We start from the raw sequence: 8,853 nt of genomic DNA, 5'->3' as shown, positions 1-8,853 counted from the left end.
ATCATCTAGATCACCTAAATACATGTGGTAAATTCTACCTTTATTGACTTCTTATTCTATTTTTTGAAATATAAGTGCAATAACACAGGGATGGTCACTGCAACTGCATAAATGATATAAATAAGAAATGAGTAAATAAAAACAAAACATATTTAGTGGTTTGGAAACCCATTCATATGGCATAAATATTGAACATTTTCATTTTTATCATACCTGGGCATAGTTTGGCATTTTGCTGTAAAGCACTTTTTTGTTTTCTGGCTGAAATAATTTCAAATGCAGTACAATGATTGCAGTGAGGTGTTGTTGCAGTAAATGGACGTGGAAAAGGACAATTCACCGAGTCTCAAAAACTATGATCTCTCAGTTGGTCAGCCCCAGATATGACTTTGGATTTTCATATTAGTTGACTGTATTGAAAAATGGATGCATGTGTTGGATGTACTAAGATATGGTAGGTATTCTCCCAATCATTCATCGTAACTTTGCTACAGATCACTGGAATCTCCCGAGAAACAATGTAAATGTTTTCAGCCATTTATGTTGCTTCTCTGCAGGTTGTGCTGATCTCCCACTAAAGTTATGGCGAGAGACCAGGCAATGTCCTACAGAATTTCTGGGCCTCTATTTCTTGCATTTTCCATTGTATCTCAGACATACTCAAAGTATTATTTCGACATTTCTCTTAAGCCTGCTTCACTGACAAGATTGACTTGCTAATCTTCCTGCTCCTTTGCCTTCAGTCCCAATGGCAAATTGAGCAGCAGACCCGTATTGGAAAAGTGACAACGTCCACAAGCACACAAACAGAGATTATCCTGCAACTCCAAAAAATAATTCTCCACAACTATTGAACTCAGAGCAGCCATCACAGCCAGAAATAGGTTTAAAAGTCCTCAAGAAGTTTAAAACAACTAACCCAAGACTTACCTGAATACAGCTAGATAACACTGGTGCAGCTTCCTTCCCAAGTGATGCTACTGAGGATTTGTGGGTGGGGTTAGAATGAATGATTACAGAGTTTACCATGTTCAATTTGCCAGAATGATCCTCAACTATCAACAAAATCCTAACTTACATATATTTATGTTGCTTTAACGTGGGTGTCCTGGACAATAAAAAGTTGCCCAACTCAAAATGGCATCTAGAGCAATTACAGCATAGCTCAGGTGCAGCAGATCCCCTTAATAGACTAATGAATAAAGTCAGAAAATGCAGAGTCAGGGGACAAGTGGCAGAATAGATTGCTAGCTGGCTTCTAGACAGAAAGCAAAGTGAGAGTAAAGGGTAGTCATTCAGAGTGACAGAAGGTGGGAAGTGGTGTCAATAAGGATCAGTGCTGGGACACTGGAGAGGATGCAGAGAAGATTATAAGGACAAGACCAGGAAAGCGTGGGTATACATATCAGGAAAGGATGAACAGGCTCGGTCTCTTTTCTCTTGAACAAAAGAAGGCTGAGGGGTGACCTAATAGAGGTCTTTAAAATTATGAAAGGCTTTGGTAGAGTGTATACAGAGAGAATGAGCTGAATTTTATATTGGAGACAGGAGTCCCAGCGATGAGCCTGAAACATAGAAACATAGAAAATAGGAGCAGGAGTAGGCCATTCGGCCCTTCGAGCCTGCACCACCATTCAATACGATCACGGCTGATCGTCCAAACTCAGTACCCTGTTCCCGCTTTCTCCCCGTATCCCTTGATTCCTTTAGCCCTAAGAACTATATCTAACTCCTTCTTGAATATATTTCATGATTTGGCCTCAAATGCTTTCTGTGGTCGAGAATTCCACAGGTTCACCACTCTCATCTCAGTCTTAAATGGTTTACCCCTTATCCTTAGGCTGTGACCCCTAGTCCTGGACTCCCCCGCCATCGGGAACATCCTTCCTGCATCTAGTCTGTCCAGTCCTGTTAGAATTTTGTCGGTTTCTATGATCCCCTCTCATTCTTCTAAACTCTAGCAAATACAAGCCAAATCGACCCAATCTCTCTTCATACATCAGACCTGCCATCCCAGGAATCAGTCTGGTAAACCTTCGCTGCACTCCCTCCATAGCAAGAACATGCTTCCTCAGATAAGGAGACCAAAACTGCACACAATACTCCAGATGTGGTCTCACCAAGGCCTTGAATAATTGCAGCAAGACATCCTTTTTCCTATACTCGAATCCTCTCGCTATGAAGGCCAGCATACCATTTGCCTTCTTAACTGCCTGCTACACTTGCATGCTTACTTTCAGCGACTGGTGCACAAGGACACCCAGGTCTTGTTGCACCTCCCTCTTTCCCAATCTATCACTATTTAGATATGAATCTGCCTTTCTGTTTTTGCCACCAAAGTGGATAACTGCATTTATCCACATTATACTGCATCTGCCATGGATTTGCCACTCACTCAACTTGTCCAAATCACTCTGGAGCTTCTCTGCGTCCTCCTTACATCTTACACTCCCACCGAGCTTTGGATCATCTGCAAACTTGGATATATTACATTTAATTCCCTCACCATATCATTAATATATATTGTGAATAGCTGGGGTCCTAGCACTGATCCCTGCGGTACCCCACTATTCACTGCCTGCCACTTGGAAAAAGACCGGTTTATTCCTACTCTTTGTTTCCTGTCTGCCAACCAGTTCTCTATCCATGTCAATACCTTACTCCCAATCCTATGTGCTTTAAATTTGCACGCTAATCTCTTATGTGGGACCTTATCGAAAGCCTTCTGAAAGTCCAAATACACCACATCCCCTGGTTCTCCCTTATCTATTCTACTAATTACATCTTCAAAAAATTCCAGTAGATTTGTCAAGCATGATTTCCCTTTCGTAAATCCATGTTGACTTTGTCTGATCATGAAGGCAATAGTGGGGGGCATCCCCACCTTGGCTCACCATTCGACCCTAGTTGAATTCAATGGCGGGCAGGTAATTAAGGGCTGTCCCTTTAACGGAAAAAATCCCACAGCTGGGAACTGCCGGCCAATTGAAGGGCCAGCGGCTCAGCAGTGCCATCAGGAATGGTGGCCACTACTAGTACTGAAGGAGGCCCAGAGCAGCAGCCATGTAGGAGACCCTGAGACCAAGGTCGGTGGGATCAGGTTCACGGGGGCCAGTCAGGCTCTGGCAAGGGGATGGGAGGGTGCTTGGTGAGGGCAGGAAGTGTCTTGTCATGGTGGTGGCCATTGCCATCGGGGAGGCCCTCCATGGGCCATGGAATGCCCTCAGAGGAGGGATCCCCCTGCACCTCTCTCCCCCCCCACCGAGCTCGCTAGGAGGCCACCAGATCTCACCTGGCAATGTCTCCATGTGGCACCGGGCTCTTCTGACATTGGCTAAATGCCAGAGGAGGTGGGAGGTGGCTTTTAACTGGTTCTTAATCAGCCACTTATGTGGCTTACTTGGCCTCCCAGTAGACTTGCCATCTGCCACAGTGTCTGCTGCAGACAAAATGGCATGGAATGCAGGGCAATGTTGGGCACACTGCCCAATGCTACCTGATGCCATTTTGTATGCCCCTGGCTCCTAGCAATCTCCAAAGGCCAGATAAAATCCAGCTCAATGTTTCCACTTGTGGGAAAGAGCATAACTCAAGGTCATCAAGGTAAGATAGTTACCAAGAAATCCAATAGGGAATTCAGAAGAAACATCTTCACCCAAAGCGTGGTGAAAATGTGGAACTCCACAGGGAGCAGTTGAAGAGAATAGTATAGATGCATTTAAGGGGAAGTGGGACAAGCATAAGAGGGAGAAGAGAATAGAAGGTTACAATGATAGACTTAGACGAGGAAAGATAGGAGAAGGCTCGAGTGGCACATAAACACTGTCATGGACTGATTGGGCTGAATGGCCAGTTTCTGTGCTGTTTATCCTTTGTATACATATAGATCCTATGTAGATCACGACATAAAATTTTGTATTGCAAAACATGCAACCATGAGTTGAATATTTAGAGTCATGGAGCTAAGAGTCATTTATGGTTGGAGGCTATTTGGCCCATCAAGTCCATGCCGGCTATCCATGGAGATATTCAGTCAGTCCCACTCCTGCTTGATCCCCACAGCCCTTCAGGTCTATTTCCTTCAAGTAGCAACCCAATTTCCCCTTGAACTCATTGATTGTCTCCACTTCCACCAGCCTAGTGGGTAGCGAGTTCATTATCACCCACTGCATAAAAAAAATTCTTCCTCATATTCTCCCTGCATCTCTTGCCCAAAACCTTCAATCCTTGTCCATTCTTCCCTGTACCATTAGTTAATGGGAATGGTTTTTCCTTGTCTAACTTATCTAAGCCTGTCATAATCTTGTACATTTCTATTAAATCTCCCCTCAGTCTCCTTTGTTATAATTCCAACCTAACCTTGTAACTAAAATCCCCCATCCCTGGAATCATTCTGGTAAGTCTCCTTTGCACCCTTTCAAGGACCCTCGCATCCTTCCTAAAGTCTGGTGACCAGAACATGGCGCAATACTCCAGTTGGGGCCTTACCAGAGCTTTATAAAGGTTCAGCATAACTTCCCTGCTTTTGTATTCATTGCCTCTATTTATGAAGCCCAAGATCCCATATGCTTTACTAATCACTCAGCTAAAGATCGATGCACATGCACCCCCAGGTCCCCCGGTTCCTGCATACTCTTTAGAACTGTGCCATTAAGTATATATTGCCTTTCCCTATTTGTTTTGCCAAAATGCGTCACCTTACACTTGTCAGTGTTAAATTCCATCTATCTCACTACCCATTCTGCTAGCCTGTCTATGCCCTGTTGCAGGCAGTTCATATCATTCTCACAGTTTGCCACACCTCCACGTTTGGTGTCATTGGCAAATTTTGAGATTCTGCTCTGTATTCCAAGATCCAAATCATTTATACACAGCAAAAAAAGCAGTGGTCCCAGCACTAACACTTGGGGAACACATTTGCCAGTCTGAAAAACAACTATTTACTACGACTCACTGTTTTCTGTCCTTCAGCCAATTTTTTATGCAATTGGGCACTGACCCTCTTATTCCATGAGCCTAAATTTCATAACCAGCCTTTTATGGGGTACCTTATCAAACACTTATTTAAATTCCATAAAAACTGCATCCACCATGTTCCCTTCATCAACCTTCTCTGTTACTTCATCAAAAAATTCAGTTAGATTAGTCAAGCATGATCTGCCTTTTACAAATCCATGCTGGCTCTCCTTAATTAATTCCTCCATTATTTGCTGCTCCATTCTCAATAGAGAACCTCTGATGATCCTTTTAAAGGAACTATGGAAGCGATATTCAAATTTGCTGGTGATACAAATTTGGTATTGCTTCAATCCCCTTACCCCTCCACCCCAATGAATTTCGAGCTCAGTACAACGTAGAGCTCTTCTTCTTTTGCCTTCGTCTCCACAGCCATTTCCTTGGCTAGGACTACTCCCTCCACACAAGGGTCACACTTTTACCCATCTTCAGTATTCTCCCTCCACTTGGACCTCTCCCTCTGGCCTATTACTCTCTCTAGATCTTTTCTTTGAGAATTGCTGGTGTGACATCGGCTGTCTCAATTTCTCTGCTCTCCTCACTCACTTTAACCTATCTTCCTCAGAACTTACAGCTCTCTGTTTTCTCAGGTTCAACCCAAACATTGTCATCAAACCTGCTGACAGGTTGGTGCTATTGTTGTATGGCGTACCAACTTCTACCTAGCAGAGGCCAAACACCAACTCTCTGACACCTCCCCCATGGACCATGACCCCACCACTGAACATCAAGTAATTTCTTGGACTGTCACTGATCTCATCTCCTCTAGAGATCTTCCCTCCACAGCTTCCAACCTCAGAGCCGCCAATACTGGACTTCTACCTCCTTCCCAAAATCCACATACAGGACTGCCCTGGTAGACCCATTGTTTCAGCCTGATTTCTTTCTATCTTGACTCTTTTGCCTCTTCCTTTGTTCAGTCTCTTCCCACGTACATCTGTGACTCTTCTGATGCCCTCTGTCACTTAATAGTTTCTAGTTTCCTGGCCCTAACCATCTCCTTTCTGCCATGGACCTCCAACCTCTCTATAGCTTTTTCCCCACCAGGACAGTCTGAGGGTTCTCCGTTTCCTCCATGAACGGAAGGTCAACCAGTCCCCATCCACCACCACCCTCCTCCGCCTGGCTGAACTTGTTCTCGCATTGAATAATTTCTCCTTCAACTCCACTCACTTACTCTAATAAAAGGTGTCGCTATGGGTTCCTGCATGGATCTAATCCATGCCTGCCTTTTTGTGAGATATGTGGAACATTCTTTGTTTCAGTCCTATTCAGGCTCCCTACCTCATCTCTTTTTCTGATGACTGATGACTGTATCGGCACCGTTTACTGCTTTCGCCATGAACTGGAAAATGTCATTGACTTTGCTTCTAACTTCCACTCTTCTCTTAGCTTCACATCTCTGACTTTTCCCTTCCCTTCCTTGACTTTGCTGTCTCCATTTCCTGGTATTGAAGATCAACCAATGTTAACTATAAGCTTACTGACTCCCACCTTGACTACACTTCCTCACATCCCACTTCCTGTCAGGACTCGATTCCATTCTCCCAGTTTCTCCATCTCTGTCACGTCTGTTCAGATGATGCAACCATCTATATTGGCATTTCTGTTACATCTTCCCTTTTCCTCAATCAAGGATTCCCCCCACTGTGGTTCACAGGGCCCTCGACCGTGCCCGTTCTATAATCACACACTTCTGCTCTCACCCCTTCTCCTCCCTCCCAGGACCATGATAGGATTCCCCTTGTCTTCACCTTCCACCCCACCAACTTCCATATTCAACGGATCATCTTCGGCCATTTCCATCATCTCCAGCATGATACCACAACCAAACTTCATCTCTCTCATCCCCTTTCAGCACTCCGAAGGGACCTTTCCCTCCACAACACCCTGATCCATTCCTCAGTCACCCCCAACACCACATCCTTTTCCTGTGGCAAGCACAGGAGCTGCAACACCTGCCCTGTTACCTCTTCCCTTCTCACCATCCAAGGCTTCAAACACTCCTTCCAGGATTTATTTCTACTTCTTTCAATTTAATATACTCTATTCACTACTCATGATGTGATCTCCAAACACAGACTAGATGACTGCTTAGTGTAACACCTCCATTTAATCCGCAAGCATGACCCCAAGCTTCCAGTTGCCTGCCATTTTAATTCTCCACCGTGCTCCTGCTTGTCCTTGGTCTGCTACAGTGCTCCAATGAAGCTCAATGCAAGCTTGAAGAACAGCACCTCATCTTTGACTGGGCATTTTACAGCCCTCTGGACTCAACATTGGGTTCAACAATTTTAGATTGTGACCTCTTCCCCATTTTGTTTTTCTTTGCTGGTTTGGTTTTTCCTCCAACACAACAAAAACAAGAAATGCTGGAATCACTCAGCAGGTCTGGCAGCATCTGTGGAAAGAGAAGCAGAGTTAACGTTTACAAACACTGCAGATCCTACCAATGTGCAAGATGCTAGGAGTCTGCTAGGATCCATCACATACTGCAGTTGTTTCATTCCTGATATCGCTACACTGTCTGGACCCCTAAGCAATCTGACAAAAGATACTGCCAATTGGGAATGGACTAAATTACACAAACAGGAAGTACACAAGAACAAATGACATTTGTCAACAAGTTGCATAAATGCCTATTTTGTCCCTGAGAAAGCCACCCAGCTAATCATGAATGCAAGCCCAGTTGGTTAAGGTGCAGTCCTCATACAGAAAGACAAGACAGGTAACCCATCAATCATTGCGATGGCAAGCAGATCGTTAACGCCTGTAGAGCAATGTTGTTCACAAACAGAGAGAGAAGCATTCTCAGTCACATGGGGTATCTTACACTTTCATCTTTACTTATACGGAAGCGAGTTTAAAATAATAACCGATCATAGACCACTAGTGAGCTTGTTCAACAGTCCACATAGCAAACCACCCACTCGAATAGAACAAAGAACAAAGAACAGTAGGGGCGGCACAGTGGCGCAGTGGTTAGCACCGCAGCCTCACAGCTCCAGCGACCCGGGTTCAATTCCAGGTATTGCCTGTGTGGAGTTTGCAAGTTCTCCCTGTGTCTGCGTGGGTTTCCTCCGGGTGCTCCGGTTTCCTCCCACATGCCAAAGACTTGCAGGTTGATAGGTAAATTGGCCATTAGAAATTGCCCCTAGTATAGGTAGGTGGTAGGGAAATATATAGGGATAGGTGGGGATGTGATAGGAATATGGGATTAGTGTAAACGGGTGGTTGATGGTCGGCACAGACTCGGTGGGCCGAAGGGCCTGTTTCAGTGCTGTATCTCTAAACTAAAAAACTAAGGAACAGGCCATTCGGCCCTCCAAGCCTGCGCCGATCTTGATGCCTGTCTAAACTAAAACCTTCTGCACTTCCGGGGACCATATCCCTCTATTCCCATCCTATTCATGTATTTGTCAAGATGCTTCTTAAACGTCGCTATCGTACCTGCTTCCACCACCTCCCCTGGCAGCAAGTTCCAGGCACTCACCACCCTCTGTGTAAAGAACTTGCCTCGCACATCCCCTCTAAACTTTGCCCCTCTCACCTTAAACCTCTGTCCCCTAGTAACTGACTCTTCCACCCTGGGAAAAAGCTTCTGACTATCCACTCTGTCCATGCCACTCATAACTTTGTAAACCTCGATCATGTCGCCCCTCCACCTCCGTCGTTCCAGTGTAAACAATCCGAGTTTATCCAACCTCTCCTCATAGCTAATTCCCTCCAGACCAGGCAACATCCTGGTAAACCTCTTCTGTATGCTCTCTAAAGCCTCCACTTCCTTCTGGTAGTGTGGCGACCAGAATTGCATGCAATATTCTAAGTGTGGCCTAA

The sequence above is a fragment of the Heterodontus francisci genome, chromosome 1 (assembly GCF_036365525.1).
Source record: "Heterodontus francisci isolate sHetFra1 chromosome 1, sHetFra1.hap1, whole genome shotgun sequence".
NCBI lineage: Eukaryota > Metazoa > Chordata > Chondrichthyes > Heterodontiformes > Heterodontidae > Heterodontus > Heterodontus francisci.
Note: the sequence above shows the minus strand (reverse complement) of the source record.